Here is a 20,272-nt window from a genome sequence, read left to right as displayed (position 1 = left end):
TACAATAAAAATAAATTTCTATAAATTAAAAAAAAATGTTTCCAGTTTCCTTACAATTTTTATTACCTGAATGATGTGACCAGATTCGTATCGCCCGAGTAACCATAGGCTCGATTCGCTTATTATGATTAATAATTAACGGTTCCGTCAAAGAAGTATTCTATGTGTTTAGTTTATTCAATTTGAAAGCTACACCCTTTGAAAGTTAATTTAAATTACTGATTGACGGTTAACATTCCACAGTCAATATTGATGAGGAAATTAAAGTGCAAATCATTACTGTAGCGATTAATGCTCTTTTAAAATTCGTTCGTGGTGCACAATTTCGCTGCTGGATTAAAACATAAATATACATCGTACAAACAAACAGTAAATTTTTCATTGAAATAAAAAGTTTTACCATAAATCAACATAAAAGTCGGTAGTTTTTGTAAACCAGAAATTGTTTTACTAATTTGCTTAGCGTATTGCAAATGAGGGCATGAGAGCCAGAGTGGCCTAACTGATTTGAACATTACTTTACATAATCAAAGAAAATGATCAGAAGCGATCAATGTCCGATTGTTTTAGTAATTTTATGTTGACCAATAATTATTCTTGGTCAAGATACAATTACTAAAACAATCGAACATTGTTAGCTTCTTTGATTATGTTAAGTAATGTAAAATCAGTAATAAGAGTTAAGAGTTAAGAGTTAAGAGAACATTGATTTTTTAATTGTATTTAATTCAAAATCTTGCTATGCTCACGAATATTCTTGGAACAATATTACAATCTTTGGAAAATTAACGTTTTTACTCACCACATATACTTGTGTCAATTAAACAAGTCTTACTTAAAAGACTCATAAGACTTTTAGAGTTTCTTTACGGCAAGCTACTGCTTGTAGCAAACCAGTTACTTTATATATGCATTGAAAAAGGCGTTGCGCAAACATTTGCTGTGTATATATGCAGAGTGAGAATGCATCAATCTTAAAAGGATATTCAGCAAAACCGAAACAATCTCTTTGATCTCGAAAATTCCCAAAGAGTATTAGAAAAATATTGGCAACGCCAACGTTAAAATTAAATTTTTCTCGGTATCTTTTTTCTTAACAAGACTCTGAAACTGCTCTCTTGTGGCGTGTCTGATGGACTTAAATTAATAAGTGATTTAAGATCAAAATAACTTAATATTGTAAATCGATTATTTTTATGCGCCGGGTGCTGATATTGTACTAAAAAGAAAAAAAAAACAATAAATTACTGTTTGACAAAAGCATTCAAATTCTTTCCATGTCCATAAATCTCGTCAATTGCAAGAAATTATCGTACTCTAAACCGACCAAACAGTTTCCTGAAAATGGTAGACCCTCAGAGAAATTCTGGTCACATGAAATTATTAATCTAGGGTGCGTCTGTCTATGTAACGATTCGTTATATTCTATTCACAAAAACTCAAAATAGTCCAGTCACTGAAGGTTTTTACCTCCGATTTCGTTGAACTTCCAAAGATTTTCATGAAAATTAGTGAGTAGTCTTAAACAAGAAACAAGTGATATGGTGCCAACTTGCGCTTTTACCCTGGAGGTCGATTCCACCCCTTGACTGAAAATTATTTTATTAAAAATAACCCCATGGATCAATAGACGGACAAATTCTAAACAAAATTTGTTATATAAAAATATTAAAATAGATTAATACTTTTTGAATTAAAAAAGATCAAAGATTTAAATTTTTCGTGAAAAATGCATGTTTTAAGGCGGTTTTTCGGCGCTTTAAAAATTTCTACAAAAAAGATATTATTAGCAAAATTGAAGATAAGCAAAAATCAAGTAGACTTCTTACTTGAAAAACCTTTTAATGTTAATTCAAATGGAGTTGAACTGGATAGGTAATGGAATGTATATTATTTTCGGCGAGTACTCCAATCCAAGTTTTCAAGCGTAAATGATGGAAAAACGATGTATTTTATAACTTATGTACTTACTATTCAGTTGTCAAAGTAGTCAAGATTACCTTTTAAATGAGCTCCAGGAGGAGATGATAGCATCAAAAATTAGACAAGTTATGATGAAAATAAGAGAACCCATTTGAATATTTTAGGAAAAAGTAAAAAATAAACCATCCGCCATTTCCATATTCATATTCCATAATCCCTATTTGAGTTTACAGTTGAGTCCGAGAGTCTTTACCCGTGCGACATTAATACCTGGCGAGATAAAACACATACTTTTTATCTAGCATCATTCTCTTCCACGCATGAAACTCATGACAAACCAGCTGCCGTTTGTTATTAATTAAAAACACATGTTATTTTTATGAACCATCTAGACTAAGTGCATTGAAAAGAGATAGGTACAAAAAAAGACGATTCGGTATGTTTTCATATTTTAAGCACAATTTGTTTGACGTTTCTGCTTTGTTTACATTTGTGGCTGTCAGTCAGTTGAATTTTTTGCGGTTTTTGTCGAATTTTTGCGTTTTGAAGTTTCTTTATATTACACCAACAGTTGTTTTCACAACTAATTTTATATTGGGCTCTGAAATTTTAAGGTAAATAATTATATTTTGGCAATTAATATTTAAAAGATACAAAGCTAACGTCATTCATACAGTAAAGAAATGATTGTGTTTAGATTTCCGTCAAAGTGAATAAAATAACAAAAATATAATATGTTATTGAATTTTTTATAAATTGTTTATTTATTAATCAATAATAATAAAATAATTTATTAAGCTACTTCAAATGTAGCTGTAATTCTGCACAAAAATTTTGAAGCAAAACTTACAGTTGAGTCCGCGAGTCTTTACCCGTGCGTCATTAATACCTGGCGAGATAAAACACATACTTTTTATCTAGCATCATTCTCTTCCTCGCATGAAACTCATGACAAACCAGCTGCCGTTTGTTATTAAGTAACAACACGTGTTATTTTTATTAACCATCTAGAGTCAGTGCATTGAAAAGAGATAGGTACAAAAAAAGACGATTCGGTATGTTTTCAAATTTTAAGCACAATTTGTTTGACGTTTCTGCTTTGTTTACTTTTGTGGCTGTCAGTCAATTGAATTTTTTGCGGTTTTTGTCGAATTTTTGCGATTTGAAGTTTCTTTATATTACACAAACAGTTGTTTTCACAACTAATTTTATATTGGGCTTTGAAATTTTAAGGTAAATAATTATATTTTGGCAATTAATATTTAAAACATACAAAGCTAACGTCATTCACACAGTAAAGAAATGATTGTGTTTAGATTTACGTCAAAGTGAGTAAAATAACAAAAATAAAATGTTATTGAATTTTTTTATAAATTGTTTATATATTAATTAATCAATAATAATAAAATAATTTATTAAGCTACTTCAAATGTAGCTGTAATTCTGCACAAAAATTTTGAAACAAAACTTACGTTTGACATTCTATGTATTTGATAACGTCAAAGTTTATAATAAAACCCGTAATCGGGACAGTAGCCACTTTCTGTCAGTTGTTGTTGCGTAAAATAGATTTCCGACTTATTTCGTATGATTTAAATGATGACGCACGGGTAAAGACTCGCGGACTCAACTGTATTTATTTTAGCATAAGTAATGACCTCAAACGTTTTGACAGGTTTAGAATGCATATTTTTGATAACAAAATATTTGATTTAAAAAAATCTGAATTTTTCAAATTGTTGTAATTTTTTTTTATAATAACTCCAAAAATAATCAACATAGGTAATTATAAGATAGAAATAAGAAATATATTTTACTTTTAACACAGATTTTACTTTTTTTTAATATTTTTATAGGATAAAATGATAAAAAATATCCGAGATAGGAACGTTTGGAGCCTAAAGTTTACTGCGAGAACCATATAACCAGACCAGGGCTCCTTAAACTTTTATAATAAAAAAATAAGATATTTATAAGATTGAATCCAATACGATATATTATTATAACCCTTGAAACTATTTTTCAAATGGTTTTTGTATGAACCTGATGTCATAAAATTTAACGGAGTTATTCTAAAAAAATTAACATTTTTTTAGAAAAATTTTTGAAGCATTAATTTTGAAAATTTTTTGGAGTATAAATTTTAATGCTATCAACTTCTTCTGGAGCTCATCTGATATGTATTTCTGAGTACTTTGACAAGTGTTTAGTAAGTATATGTTATAAACTGCATCGTTTTCTCGTTATTTAAGCTTCTCTCTCTCTCTTGTCATTTCCCCATTACTGAGGATCGTGATTTTTTCCAATATTCCTAACAATTTTTTTCCATTGCTCTCTACCTTCAGCTGCTCGTAGAAGAATATCTTCGCAAAATGAGTATCCAGCTGAATTCTTAATTTGGCCGGACCATCTAGTTGGTGAACGTCCTCATGATCTTCTTCCCGGGACGTTTCCAGAAACAATTAATCTCTCCAAACTATCGTGACCTCTGCAAACCACGTGCCCGAAGAATTGCAGAATTCGGTGCAGACTTATTGTGGACCGCCATTTTTTAATTTCAAATTGGTTTAGAATGGAGACGTTTGTCCTATGAGCTGTCCAAGGTATGCATAGTCCAAGTCTCTGCCCCGTATAGAAACATTGAGAATACAAGGGCATTCACCACTTTCACCAGTCTCATCTTGATATTTTAAAAGTCTCTGTGTTTCTATATAATTTCCAAATTTTTATTTTTTCTCTTAATCTTATATATAAAAATCAATTGTTGTTCGTTAGTCTCGCTAAAACTCAGGAATGGCTGGACCGATTTGGCTAATTTTGATGTTGAATTGTTTTTAAAGTTCAGGGAAGGTTTATACGGTTTTATATAGTCATTTTAGTAGCCACCAAAATATTTACAGCTATATGTATAAAAGTCTCTGATCACAGTGTTAGTTGCCATATTCCTCCGAAACGGTTTGACCGATTTTTATGAAATTTTACACATGTATTCGGCAGGTCTAAGAATAGGTTGTTATCTGTTTTTCATACCCGTAGGTCATAAGGGCGTTTGCCCATGACGCCGTAATTCTCACAATAATGACGTGAGAAATACGAAATTAAGTAGGTGTACTCCTTGCTCTGAGCAGAACCGTACTAAATTTTTTCCCTAGCGCAATCGGTGTCCGAAATACATTATCTCAAGCCGTAGAAATATTCTTAGGACAGAAGAAGAACGAGCGAAAAATTTCATAAAAAAGAAATGGAACAGTTTATCTTTGGGACTCAAATTGGGCAAAATATGAATTTTTTAATTTTGCGAAATTTTCAAAAATATCCCTAAACGGAACTTTTCTGACGAACCGTAAGTAGGAGAAAAATTCTGAACACACGAAAAGAATAAGAAGCAAATTATAAAATTTTATTTAATTTTAATTAATTTTGTTTAATTTTATTTAATTTTATTTAATTTAAGTATTTTGTTTATTTTCGAATATTTTATTTTATTTCATTTTATTAAATTTTATTTATTTTTATTATATTCTATTTACTTTTATTTAATTTTATTATCTTTTTTAATTAATTTTTTTTTCATTTATTTTTTAGCTTTATTTAATTGTATTTAAATTAATATAATTTTATTTATTTGTATTTAAGTTTATACCGTTTTATTTATTTTTCATTTAATTTTAATTTACTTCATTTACTTTTTTATTTAATTTGATTTCATTTTATTTAATGTTATTTAATTTTAATTTAAATTTATTTTATTTAATCAACACGTATAGAGTTGGAACCACCCCGAACCCAATCATAAATACTGGGTTGTTTTGAATGTAGATAAAATAAAGCTGTTATATTCATTATAAGATAAACAAATTTAAGATTGTAACTGTTGCACTACAAACTTTATTTTGTTACTTCTAACTAAATTTTATTACTTCAAACATCATGTGTAATTAATTAAATAATAAAACCTCATTCACATCGAGCATTTTTTGTTTATTAATTACGAATTCATTTTGTTTATTTTAAGTTTATTGTATACAAAAGTTTGTTTTTATCTATTGAGGCAGTACGAAGTCTGTCGGGTCAGCTAGTTATATTATAGTTATTATATTATAGTAGTTACAATAAATATTTGTTCGATTATTATTTTAAATGTGGTGCTTTAATTTGGTAGCAGTTTTCCAATCGAAGAAGACAACACACTTCTTATTTCTTTAATTTAACTTACTGATTCTCTAGGGACTTTCTCCACTTACCAAATATATATGCCAAACGGCTAAAAATACCCAAATCAAATTCGTAACCGTTTTACTTCTCTTCAATTTCATTCACGTAAACTATGCACTACAAATTGCTGTTCTCAAAAAGGGAAAAACAGAATTCCACAAATTAATTTACGCGCTAACGGTGAAAATAGATCAGCTAATAATATTTAAACCGAGTGTTGATTTTCTAAAGCCCTCGTGGGTATGTAAATTTGGTTTTGTAGTTACATCGTTGAAAGCAGCGGCTTTTGACGTGATGGAATAGTGGATGGTTAACGTATATTTACTTGATACTAATAGACTCTGATAATTTTATTTAACAGGACTTCTACTAACTATATTTAAAAAGACGATTTTTGTTTTTTTTTTGCGTAAAAATATTCCTTAGTATCATAGACATACTAATTGTCCTAAAATTTGTTTAAGAAATTCTAAGTAGAAATGCAGTTATCACTGTATTTATAACGGTATCTACGTAAACTAAACCTTATTTATATAAAACAACGCGCGCGACGCCTAACCTGTGTAGCTGCAACTCGACATTTGAGCAACACTAGTGCTCTAAAATTATAAATATGTATCCCGAGTGACGCTTTGACCGTTTTAATTTCACGACCCGACGGGGAGTGAAATTATGTCAAAGTGTCACGAGGGCAAAACAATAATACTTTATTGATATCTTGGTGTTCTCTGTCACAAGTTGTAAAACATGAATTGGCATTAATGTCACTGAATGTATTTTTGTGTAGAAACGAAGGGCATCTGACATAATACTTGACGACGGGAAATTATCGGGTATAATATCACAAGAGAGTGAGAATAAATTGAAAATAATGCGACAGTTTTTCGAAAATTTGTTGTCTGGCAATATAGTCCTGTCGCCAGTAGGGGTACAACGGCCTCCTTAATTCAGATGGACTTACCCAACATTTCTTTATGTATTTTGACCCGTAGAACACGAATTTTTTGGGTAACAGTCGATCCAGATGTCGGTAAGATTGTTATAAACAAAGAACTTGAGGAATCACATAACAGCGATTTTTCGCAAAACAAAACATGTTTTTGTATTCTTTGGATCATTCTAAGTAAAAAATTATTTTACAAGTTTTTTCGTAGGATGCATAGTTTTCGACATAAACGCGGTTAAACTTTCAAAAAATCGAAAAATTGCAATTTTTGAACCCGAATAACTCTTGATTGAAAAATAAAATAGCAATTCTGTTTACCGCATTTGAAAGTTCAAGTAAAATTCTATCGGTTTTGATTATTCGCATTGCTAAAAATTAATTTTTTTATCGTTAAAAAAAGCTATAAACACATAGTGATTTAATGATGTTTTCAATGCATTTCTAATTTGAAATCGAACGAGTAAGCGCGCATACAGAATTTCTACGTATATTACGTCCATATGCATTGGGCCCGGGAAAAACTATGTGTTTATAGCTTTGTTCAACAAATAAAAACTTAATTTTTAGCAATGCAAATAATCAAAACCGATAGAATTTGACTTGGACTTTCAAATGCAGTAAGCATAATTGCTATTTTATTTTTTAGTCAAAAGTTATTCCGGTTCAAAAATTGCACTTTTTCAATTTTTTTAAAGTTCAACCGCGTTTATCTCGAAAACTATGCATCCTACGAAAAAACTTGTAAGAACATTTTTTGCTGAGAATCACCCAAACAATACAAAAAAATGTTTTATTTTGCAAAAAATCGCTGCTCTGTAATTCCTCAAGTTCTTTGTTTATAACAAACTTATCGACATCCGGATCGACTGTTACCCAAAAAATTCGTGTTCTACAGGTCAAAATACATAAAAAAACTTGGGTAAGTCCATCTGAATTAAGGAGGCGGTTGTACCCCCCCTGGCGACAGGACTAATAGCCACTCGAGCCCTGCGGGCTCTCGTAAAAATGAAGCATTATTTTCTTATTTATTGTTACTGTAGTGTGATATTCGTAAGATTATTTTTTAATACGTATATTATGGATATTTTCTTAAATGTAAAAAATGTAAAAAAAATTCTATCGGTAATTTTCTACAGTAGATAATTCTCAGTATAATTTTAATCTGATTGGACAGAATTAAACACGTGATCAAATATCTTACTATACGATTGGAAGTTAAAATCATTAAAAAATAATCGAAAAAAAAAATACCGCTGTTTCTTTTATTTCTGTAGCTTTCTATGGTCAGAATATCTATGAATGAAATAATCCTAAATATTACTGGGTGCAATTTGCAGGTGCTAAAATCATGTCTGCTTTAATATAAATTATGATCAAAATACATTTCTAACGCATTTCTACGGTATAATAAATTACCGACTAATCGAGATTTACGACCAAACTAAACATGGCAAAAATATAAAGGTAACCGTAGCAGCATTCTCTGTTTCAATAAAAAGTTAAAATTGTGACACCGAACTGACACAAACAAATGACTATCAATCATTTATGGTAATTGTGTTAGTTTACGTTCAGACTCAGCGCTAATTTTGAGTTTTTGTGAATAGAATATAACGAATCGTTACATAGGCAGACCTACCCTAGATTAATTTCATTATTCTGGTCATTTTTCTCATGATCTACCATTTTCAGGAAACTGTTTGGGCGGTTTAGAGTACAATAATTGCTTGCAATTGACAAGATTTATGGATGTGGCTATTTTATTCTTCGAAAACATTTGAATGCTTTTGTCAAACAGTACTTTATACTTATTTTTTTTAGTTTTTACTTGAATATCCACAGAAAGTGCATAAAAATGGCCGCTTTAAAAACGGCCACTCAGGATACTGCGGCGTCGTTCAATTTTGTCGAATAGAATTGATATCATCGACGATTTTGTCGAACGACATCGCAGTACCATGAGTGGCCGGCTTAAAATATTAACAGATTTTGACCTTAATTAAATTATTAATTTGTCTGCAAATGTGAGTAATTTGTTTTCCTTCAACAGCTTTTTTAATTGATTCAAATTTTTTACATTATACCAGGAAATATATTTTTGTTTGACTCGTGTAGGTTTAAGGTATTCTGGAGTACGATAGTACTTCTAGATATTACGTATAGCTATCCTATATGTCACCTTGGTTTACTCCTATGCCCTGTGGGAGTGTAAAAATTGTCTTAAGCCTGGGTTTCCTCGAAAGCGGCACCGACAAACTGCGACCCTAACACTGCGATGAATGACGCCATAAAAAACTGTACCATGCAAAATATTCGCGGTGGTTTCCAAGAATGAGTTGGAAGCCACCGCTTCACCGCTTGCTGAGTTTGCACATTCCATTGCCGCAGTGAAGAACCTTGAATTTTTCACCGTAATCTGACGTAATTCATCGCAGTGTTAAGTGCTGGTTTCCTCGAAAGCGGCACCGACAAACTGCGACCGTAAAGCGCTGGTTTCCTCGAACGCGGTGCCGACAAACTGAGACCGTAACACTGCGATGAATGACGTCATAAAAAACTGTACCAGGCAAAATAATCGCGGTGGTTTCCAAGAATGCGTTGGAAGCCACCGCTTCACCGCTTGCTGAGTTTGCACATTCCATTGCCGCAGTGAAGAACCTTGAATTTTTCACCGTAATCTGACGTAATTCATCGCAGTGTTAAACGCTGGTTTCCTCGAAAGCGGCACCGACAAACTGCGACCGTAAAGCGCTGGTTTTCTCGAACGCGGTGCCGACAAACTGAGACCGTAACACTGCGATGAATGACGTCATAAAAAACTGTACCAGGCAAAATAATCGCGGTGGTTTCCAAGAATGCGTTGGAAGCCACCGCTTCACCGCTTGCTGAGTTTGCACATTCCATTGCCGCAGTGACGAACCTTGAATTTTTCACCGTAATCTGACGTAATTCATCGCAGTGTTAAGCGCTGGTTTCCTCGAAAGCGGCACCGACAAACTGCGACCGTAAAGCGCTGGTTTCCTCGAACGCGGTGCCGACAAACTGAGACCGTAACACTGCGATGAATGACGTCATAAAAAACTGTACCAGGCAAAATAATCGCGGTGGTTTCCAAGAATGCGTTGGAAGCCATCGCTTCACCGCTTGCTGAGTTTGCACATTCCATTGCCGCAGTGAAGAACCTTGAATTTTTCACCGTAATCTGACGTAATTCATCGCAGTGTTAAACGCTGGTTTCCTCGAAAGCGGCACCGACAAACTGCGACCGTAAAGCGCTGGTTTCCTCGAACGCGGTGCCGACAAACTGAGACCGTAACACTGCGATGAATGACGTCATAAAAAACTGTACCAGGAAAAATAATCGCGGTGGTTTCCAAGGATGCGTTGGAAGCCACCGCTTGCTGAGTTTGCATATTCCATTGCCGCAGTGAAGAACCTTGAATTTTTCACCGTAATCTGACGTAATTCATCGCAGTCCTACGGTCGCAGTTTGTCGGTGCCGCTTTCGAGGAAACCAGCGCTTAACACTGCGATGAATTACGTCAGATTACGGTTAAAAATTCAAGGTTCTTCACTTATTTTATTTAGCGTATGGCAATTTGATACACAACATTATCACACATATGTTATAGTCTAACATCTAATGTATTAATATATTCAATCGACGCTGGTGTTGCAGAGGTGAAGTCCAGAGGATCTCCATCATACTTTCTCCGAGGGCATTCGGCAATCATAATATGCTGGATGGTCTGTTTCTCGGCGTCGCAGTCGCACTCAGCAGAGGTTCTCATTTTCCATTTATAAAGGGAATCTGCGCAGACTCCATGACCCGTTCTTATCCTGTTAAGAGTTGACCATGATTTTCGGGGGAGGTCAAAACCTGGTGGAGTTTCTGTGATGCATGGTGTGTTTCTCATTATTAGGTTCGGTCTGTCGCTCTGCATGTTCTTCCACTGGGAGTTCATTTGGAAATTGTTGGAACTCAAGTTTATTGCATCTCTAGTCGGAGGTTTTCTGGAGCGCAATCGATGTGAGTTAGCGTCGGCGACATATATGTGTATAGGTAACTGCGGGTTGTTAAGCAGCTTTTGGAATTCTCTAAGCAGAGCATGCTGACGACGAAGGTTAGGTGGAGGTATGTGGCTCAGTAGTGGAAGCCACTCCACAGGTGTAGACTTGATCGTTCCAGATATGAGACGCATGGCGACATTGAGCTGAGTATCTATAATTTTTGTGTGAACGCTGTTCAGCCAAACAGGGGAGCAGTATTCAGCTGCGGAGTATACGAGTCCAAGGGCTGAACACCGAAATGTACTTGCTGTTGAGCCCCATGTAGTCCCGCAAAGCTTCTGTATGATGTTGTTACGGGTTCTCAGCTTTGCTGCGGTGTTCTCAAGATGTTTCTTAAAGGAGAGTGTTCTGTCCAGGGTGACGCCGAGGTACTTGGGGTTATAGTTGTGCGTGAGCAGTTGGTTATCAATGTACACTTTAAGTTTTGTGTGAGCCATATTGTTGTTCAGGTGAAAACAGCTAACCTCGGTTTTTTTGGGGTTAGGTTTAAGTCTCCATTGTTTAAAGTACTTAACCAGGCGTTCCAGATCTTCAAGGTTCTTCACTGAGGCAATGGAATGTGCAAACTCAGCAATCGGTGGCTTCCAACGCATCCTTGGAAACCACCGCTATTATTTTGTGTGGTACAGTTTTTTATGACGTCATTCATCGCAGTGTTACGCTCGCAGTTTGTCGTTGCCGCTTTCGAGGAAACCGAGGCTTTACAGTTTGTCGAATGACACTATTCCAACAGAATAACAGACAATGTTAAAAACGTATAATAGGTATATCTGATAAAATATTGTTTTGTTTTTTAAAAATGTTTGGGGAATACCTAGTGTTAATATAAATAATTACAAAATGGGCCTCAGTGAAAATTGAGCCTTGACGTAATTATACTTTGATGTGACATTTATCAATTTCTTCCACACCAATCCTGACACCAGTTGTTACTTTCGAACATACAGGGTTCAGATAAAGAATGGAATAAAGTAAATATGTTTGAAACGGAGAAGACGATATTCATGAAACTTTGCGTGCAACTACAATGCCATATAACGCATTTCATGTTTTTATTGTTTCTACTCGACTTTCGATTTCAGTGGAAAAATCTTCAATTTATTTAATTTAAATAAGACATCCTGTATTTTTTGGATGTTAAAAAAATTTATTCCTAACTCAGATATAGTTTGGTAAATCCATATTAAAAAAACTTTTTATTCCTACTTCAGATCTATCAGATTAGATAATTCATATTCAGAATAATCAATATCATCAATTGAGATAATTCATAGTCAACTATTTTCAATGGGAAGTAAGCCACAAATAAGCAGTCGTATTTTGTATTTTGACAACGAAACCCGATTTGGGCTTCGAAACGTTAATAAAATCATTTTTTTGGTAAAATTGTGGCTTATTTTCCATTGAAAATAGTTGATTATAAAAATGCCACAAGGAAATGGCTTTAGAACAACATAAATAATCATTTAAAAGATCACTTCAAATATTCAAACTGCTCGCAAAAGGTCATATCCTCAAACATTATTTGCTTGGATACCTGATTCCCTGGATATTATATTTGTTCACAAACGTCAAATACAAAAGAACATTTTGTAAAAAATATTTATTTTTTGGTTTTTTATTTTCTGCTAAAGGTGTGTTTGGCAGAAAAAGTGTAGTGTGTAACCCGTTCATAAAGGCAATTTCTCAGTCGTTTGAATTGCGGTACTCGCTGGCACTCATTCGATAATTTTTACACGTGAAAAATTAGTAGCTTTCTCCACTTCTTGCACAAGATACATACTATTTCTACACCGCTTAAGTGTTATTGTTAAATTGGTATCGAATATATTGTGTACTTTAATTTATGTTTATCGTCCTCTCTATCAAAACTGCCTGTAGGAATACATAAAAATAAATAAGTAATATCTTTAATTGTTATTACAACTATTTAACACAATAAGTATAGTATGCGCTTACGCTTTATGAAAATAATGCCATTTTCAATTCAACTCTAATTTCGCTATTCTCTACTCTTTGCTAACCCGGCTAACATCTAGTGGTTTATTATTTATGACAGCAACAGCGAAATGCCTGTCCTTTTACAGGTTGATAGGCAAAACGACCAGCACTTCTCTTAGTGGAAGCCGGAAAAATAACCACTTTCCGACAAACAGTTTTCTAACTAGTTTCGACGCGGCTGAGTAGAAACAAAAACCGCTAACCGAAACGCTCATCAAAGTTTAATCCGTAGTTTCAGTGTGGGATCTGTCTCCTGTCGGTATCATTTCCTGCTGGAAAATAAGGAGAAAGAGCATTGAAATTGTCAAACTTGGCACCCTTTAGGGCGATTCGTCTGTTACCGTTCTTGAGGTAAACTTGAATATTTGCAGCACCGTGAAATTGAATCCAGCAACATGAAGGATAAGATGTCTTTTCCACAACTATTTTCGCGTTGCCTCTGTACGCTTCCGTAAATTACCAATCTAATAACAAAACGTAGAACCATTGACATTTAGAGAAGATTCTCTATATAGAAATGGGATTTTTGTTACAATCTAAAAATAAAATTGAGAAAAGCAGGTCAGAAATGTATTTAGAAGTAAAAGTTTAGTTGCGCTCTACCTATTTTACTAAAAGATCTGCAAACGAATTGTTCTTAGTTTATAGGTATAGGCCAGGGTAATAAGTAGACTTAGTAATGCATAAAAAATGCAAAAATTTCCAATTCTGCTTACTTTTATATAAGTGTGCATAAAGTGCATATAATTTTAAATTTTGGTTGTAACTATACATATATATTTTTATATTACTGTAACAAGTAGCTTGGAAATCTCAATATTTAATTTCGTTTTATAATCTCTTGGTACATATGTAAATTTTGGGTACCTGAATGTAGTAACTAATAAAAGAGCGGCTATGTACACAGTTTTGTCACGTTTTGGTTACAAAGGTTCCAAAATCAGCCAGTTTATATCTCTAGGTAAAAATTTTTATTTTAACGGCCCATTTCGCTTTTGTTGTAAAATAAGCCGTGAACACGTGTCTTCGTAATTGTGAATAATTATTGTGCTTTGAAAATGCCGCAAATAGACAGTTCAGTATTGTTGTGTCATTCATAAAATCAAACTATAGTTTTGTTCAGAAAACTATTATTCAATTAGAATCCTCCAAATAATTATCATTGTTAGACACTACATTTTAAATAAAAGAATTTGAATCATTGTTTCAAAACGTTAAAAGTAATACATATTGGATAGGACATTTTTCAAAAATTTAAAGCAACCATGGAAAAAACAGTGGTTATTACCAGATTCTTTCTCAAGTGGTTCAAGTACTAGCTGGGACATTTTTCGAAGCACTTAATTTAGAACCAATTATTATCGAAAATTTGAACAATGCCCCAATTACATCAGTTAATATCGAAATAAGTTTTAGATAGAAAGAAGCCATAAGTATTTGTTAGAAAATTTTGAACAGCATTTGATAATTATTTATTGTTACCAGAATTCGAAATAATATCAATTGTTAAAATACTTAAATACTTAAATGTTTAATTAACTAGCTTACTTAGTAAAATATATAGACGCTAATTAATACACCATGTGAAGATATTATTGTAAATATGTTTCTAAATAAAAAAATACTGTAAATATTTTTTTAATTACATGCATATTATCTAGATAAACGTGCATATTTTTGGGTAAAATGCTGCATATTTCATATTTGCCTAAGTCTAAATAAGGCAAAAATATACCCTGTTTGTGACACTTCAACAGCCAGGGTACTGAAGAGTTTTTTCGACAGGTAATACCTATAGGAACAAATTGTAACTATTTCCTGCGTAGGATCTGCCGGCCATTTTTATTTATGAACAGTTATTGTCAAAACACGGCCCTTTTTCCTTTTTTTTTCAAATAAATGAAAAACAATATGGTTTTTTAGTACACACCTTTGAGAGCATGGAAAAAGCTTTAATATGGCGTATTACAAAGTTTGATATACTCACTTATTGTTATTATAAATGCGAAAAAATGTCGAAATTGCAAAAAAAATAATTTGGCAAAAACTATTGTAAAAATTAGTGTACAGCTTTGAAATTTTCTTCAAATGAAGGATCTTTGGTGCTTAATATGTGACAAAAATTTCAAAGCGATTCATTCAATTGTTTAAATATTATTCAAATTGTTTATCCCAGAGAGCTTTTTTGCAATAACATAAGTCAGAAAAAGCTGATGTTAGAACCATTCTACAGGTGCCAAATGAAAGAGCATGAGCTAAGTTTTCAAATTGGTTTAAAAAAGGTAATAAATAATTATGCAAAAGTATCGTTAATTTTTCCTTATAAACTTTTTGAATATTTTTTTTCCAAAAATCTATTTTTTGCCGTGTTTTCGGTGCACAAATACTAAGTAGTGTTATATATATAATAATTGATGAAAAATTGTAATAAATATATTATAGAATTTATTAAATAGAAAAATAAAAATTTATAAGGAAAAATTGACGATACTTTTGCATCATTATTTATTACTAATAAATACATTTTTTATTCACTTTTTTAAACCAATTTGAAAATATAGCTCTTTAATTTGACACCTGTAGAATGGTTTTAACGTCATTTTTTTCTGACTTATGTTATTGCAAAAAAAAGCTCTCTGATATAAACAATTTGAATAAAATTTAAACAATTCAATGAATCGCTTTTTGTAACATATTAACCACCAAAGAACACTCATTTCACAAAAATTTCAAAGCTGTACACTTATTTTTACAATAGTTATTGCGAAATTAATTTTTGCAATTTCGACCTTTTTTTGTAATTATATTAACAATAAATAAGTATATCAAATTTTCTAATACGCAATTTTAAAGCTTTTTTCCGTGCTCTCGAAGATGTGTGTATGTACTAAAAAAAACATAAGTTTCACTGTTTTCCATTTATTTGAAAAAAAAAGCCGTTTTTTTACACTAAATTGTTTATAAAAAAAATGGCTGCCAGATCCTACGCCGGAAATAGTTAAAATTTGTTGTTATAGGTATTACCTGTCGGGAAAACTCTTCAGTGCCCTGGCTGTTGAAGTGTCATGGAAAAAACCTTATTATTTAAAAATAACTATTAGATTACTTGTAAATTAATTTTAGATTAATTTGATTGCAAAAGCCCAATTTTTGCGATTGGTAGAACTAAAGAAATTGAAAATAAACCAAAAAAGAATAGATTTAAATAAAGCCTATTCGAAACTGAATTTAGATGATTAGAATGGATTAAACAGATGATATAAACATAAAACATTATATTAATATTTTAACGGCTTTTTTTCTAACATTTATAAAGAGAAAAGTGATTGTTTTCAGATTTACTCCGAATTTTAGAAATATTACATCATGATGTTTTTCCATTTACCCAAAAAGCTGATTCCAACCATCACCTAGAAGAACTCACTCAATTTTACCCTATATCATCTTCTCAAACTTCTCAATTTGCTACATTTTATTTTATAGCATATAAAAATGAAATGTGTCTGCCTTAAAACTCCATTTTATTATTAGTATCTTATAAAATGAGCCTCTCTTACGGAAAAATTGACCTGTCAGATCATTTTTCTCGAGTATGAGTACTCAGACGCACCATTACAGCCGTTGCATAATGCATGAACGAATAAAAATGCATTTATGGAGCTCTTGACCACGATGAAAACTGACCTACTTTCATTTACATGATAAATTTTGAAACATATGGAACGGTTACATCGGGTTAAATTAAGGTGTACTTGGCAGTATACAATCATTCCGAAACTACATGATAATATCGGGACAGTAATAAAACAGTTATAACGCAAATTTACTGCAGGCAATTGAAATAGTTACATAAAATAATAGGAGAGTGAAAACGATTCATACATATTATATAAATAATGTTACGAAAAAAACAATATACACAAATGTAAATGGTGATAATAATAATTCCTAAAAGTGGATCCCAATAAACAAATGTTTCTGAAAAAGAAAAAGCTTAGTAAAAAATAAAATAAAAAATAGAAATAAAAGAATAAGAATAGATCTTTCAAATTATAAGGCAGACATAAAGGTAGATAAAAGCAGTATCAAAAGCTATAAGGGTAAAAATAGTCAAAAATAAAGCAAAATTATTTTTATTGAATTAGATCTATCAAATATATTAGATCTATTAAAAAAATAATGAACACGATGGAACATCGGTAGTTTATTAAACAAACAATTTGAAAAAAGAATAGTTGAAATGATACAGATATCATCATCAATGGTAGCCAAAATAACGAAGGAAAAGTTTGCAAAAGCACTTCGAAACATAAAGGAAAGCAGTTGGACTAGGTGGTATCAATGGGGAACTATGAACAGCGATAGGATACAGAGAAAAGAGAGAAGAAATTAGCCGTAAGGCTTTGTTTAATCATGGAAGTGTTGCAAATAGCAGACAAATGTAAAAGCCTTATACTTGTTTGGAAAAACAAAGATATACACGGTACTAAAACAGCTTCGACATACCATGAAAATACGTAGGAGGTTAATTCATGACACCGCCATGATATCCATCGATGATGACCCTCAAGAAGTATCAGGAAAGATTCAAATTCACCTGAAGCTACTACAAGCCTGGAAGAATACATATAAAATCAAAGTTAACCACAGCAAGTTTAATTAAATTACATTCACGAACAGAAACATGGTCAAGAGTCACATTGAACGACATATTACTACCGGTAAAAACAAAAGTCAAATACCTTGGGACAAAATTTGACCAGAAGCTCACTTGGAAAGCAATCGTCTTAGCAAAAAAAAAGCCATATCAATATGAAAACACGTTAAATGGATTGGCTTGGATGCCGAAAATCTCAGCTATATACAGATAATAAACTCCTTCTGGATAAGTGCATAATAAAGCCCATATGAACAAATGGAGTGCAACTATGGAGGTGGAACTATTTTCAACACTTCATGGTGCGTGACATGGCAAGGCGATTCTGGTATACTGTTCGTTACAGAAAAAATCAGAAGTGTAACAAGAAACTATCTAGGCCACCTGGCTGTCTACACCAAATAGGAAGCAAGGCAACTACACTTTTAACCAGAAGTCCGACGAAGATTGAAGGGACACTAGTGTAATAAAATATGATTGGTGGTTGGGATACGGTGCCTTAAATACGTTTAATAAAACTTCTCCAATCTGACTACATTAGACTTTATTTACTGGTATTCAAACTAAGAGTATAAATATCAACAAATAATAACCACCTAGCCTAAGGCATGTCGCAATCATCTTTACATGAATAAATACTTACTACAATAATCTATATCACCAGAAATATAACCTTTAAATAATAACAAGCATGCCATTTCAATGTTACTACAGGTTACTAAATCCTGGAATTTATAATACCTTGATTATTGACTTTGAGTGAGGTTTAAAAATATTTTAGACAGAGTGTTCTAATATTACTACATTGGCCAACATGCCTCATTTTGTAATTTATGCATTAATTTTAATTTCAATTTTACTGTCAAATTTAATCAAAGGTAATACCACGAGTCCTATAAATTTTATAGATAAATTTTTTTGTTTTCACGAAAACTTCTTTATTTGGTAAAATTACGAAAACAAACCGAATGATAAAATCACGAGTCCGAAGGACGAGTGATATTATCCATTTCGGTTTGTTTGAGTGATTTTACCCTAAATAAAGAAGTTTAAGTATGAAAACGAAAAAATTTATCAAGCAAAATTTAGAGGACGAGTGGTATTTGAAAAGATTATTTTGTGAACCAATATGTATTATTAGTAAATACGGGCATCTGTGAAATATTTTTAAGACAACTAGGATCAATGTCTTAAGTAGGGTCTAGATAAATTATTTTATATTTTTAAATTTTAAGTTTTATCAGGGAAGAGACTGTTTTATCAAGGATGAGGCTCTTTTATCAGTATTACACTCAATGATTGGCTAGAACGACGCGTGGTGATTGGCTGAAAAAGCAAAAACGTCAGAATTTGACAGGTGAAAAAAATAATCCAACAAAAATTTAATTTGGTAGTGTTAGTATTGGAAATATAATAGAGGGTTAGTAAGTAATGTCTCTTGTCGTCTCGTAGTTACATTTACGAACTGCTTCCAATAACAAATTGTAAATTTGCAAATTTAATAAATAAAAATTACATGATTTACGCTCTTGAGCCAACACTGCAAAAAGAACCAGCCATAAAACAATATGAGAAAGAATATTCCAAACATAATAGAGATGACATTATAATTCAGCTTTTTAGTACAATTTAAACAGAACGACTAGCTAAATGAGCTACAGGCAGTTTAGTTTCGCCTGCGAAATTACAAGGAGGCGCACAATATCATGGAAAGGTATCAATTGTCAAAACAGAAAGTGTGGGTAGAGAAAATGATATTCTTATGAGGATACGAAAAGCTCAACAAGCATTCAACATGCACAGCCCTGTTTGGAAGTGTGACCAGTATACAACAAAGGCAAAGATCCGAATATTTCAGTCAAATGGAACTCTATATTGGTATGTTCCACTCTATGGATGTGAATTATTCGTATTTTCTGGTCTAATGAATCTCTGATCATTAGAAATAAAGGAAAATAATCATCCCAACTTTCTCAGCCCCCAACTTTTGTCTCCTCTTTTCTCATCTCCTACCTAACTAATCAGCTTCTTTAAATTTTCTCTCCGCCATACCTTTTGCAAACAATGAAACCTCTTTTTTAATCAGAACCAAAATTCCAACCAAGTTCTCAGTGTAAGTTATAAAATTATTAATGCCCATTACTATTTTAAAACTTACTTTTTGAAGTTATTCTTCTTTAGGCGCGATTGAGAGTAAAATTTCATAATACTGCGCGCATGCGCACACAGACAGTATGGCGTTTAGTTGCTAAATCTTTCAAGTTATGTATAAATATACCAGTGCAAGAAAAGGTGCGAAAAAATATATTAGTGTTTTTAGTTAATATGTCTATTATAATTTTTGTGTCTTTAGATTTGTCGTCCTCAGGAGTAAGATGAGTATTATTAAAACATTTTATTGTATAATTATTCACCTTGTCTGTTTGTTACCGTAAATTGTCATTAGGTACGTCCGAAAC

At 32.3% G+C, this 20,272-nt stretch overlaps 1 protein-coding gene across 1 annotated transcript in view; it reads right to left on the bottom strand.

The window, feature by feature from the left end:
* The window catches only part of LOC114324661 (KH domain-containing, RNA-binding, signal transduction-associated protein 2-like), a 1,309,325-nt gene that overhangs the window by 1,014,612 nt on the left and 274,441 nt on the right, over positions 1–20,272 (bottom strand). The gene's annotated exons all lie outside the window — the stretch shown is intronic.

The sequence above is a fragment of the Diabrotica virgifera genome, chromosome 2, assembly GCF_917563875.1.
Source record: "Diabrotica virgifera virgifera chromosome 2, PGI_DIABVI_V3a".
NCBI classification, from domain to species: domain Eukaryota; kingdom Metazoa; phylum Arthropoda; class Insecta; order Coleoptera; family Chrysomelidae; genus Diabrotica; species Diabrotica virgifera.
The sequence above is the reverse complement of the archived record's forward strand: the minus strand, read 5'-3'. Positions and strand labels throughout refer to the sequence as shown.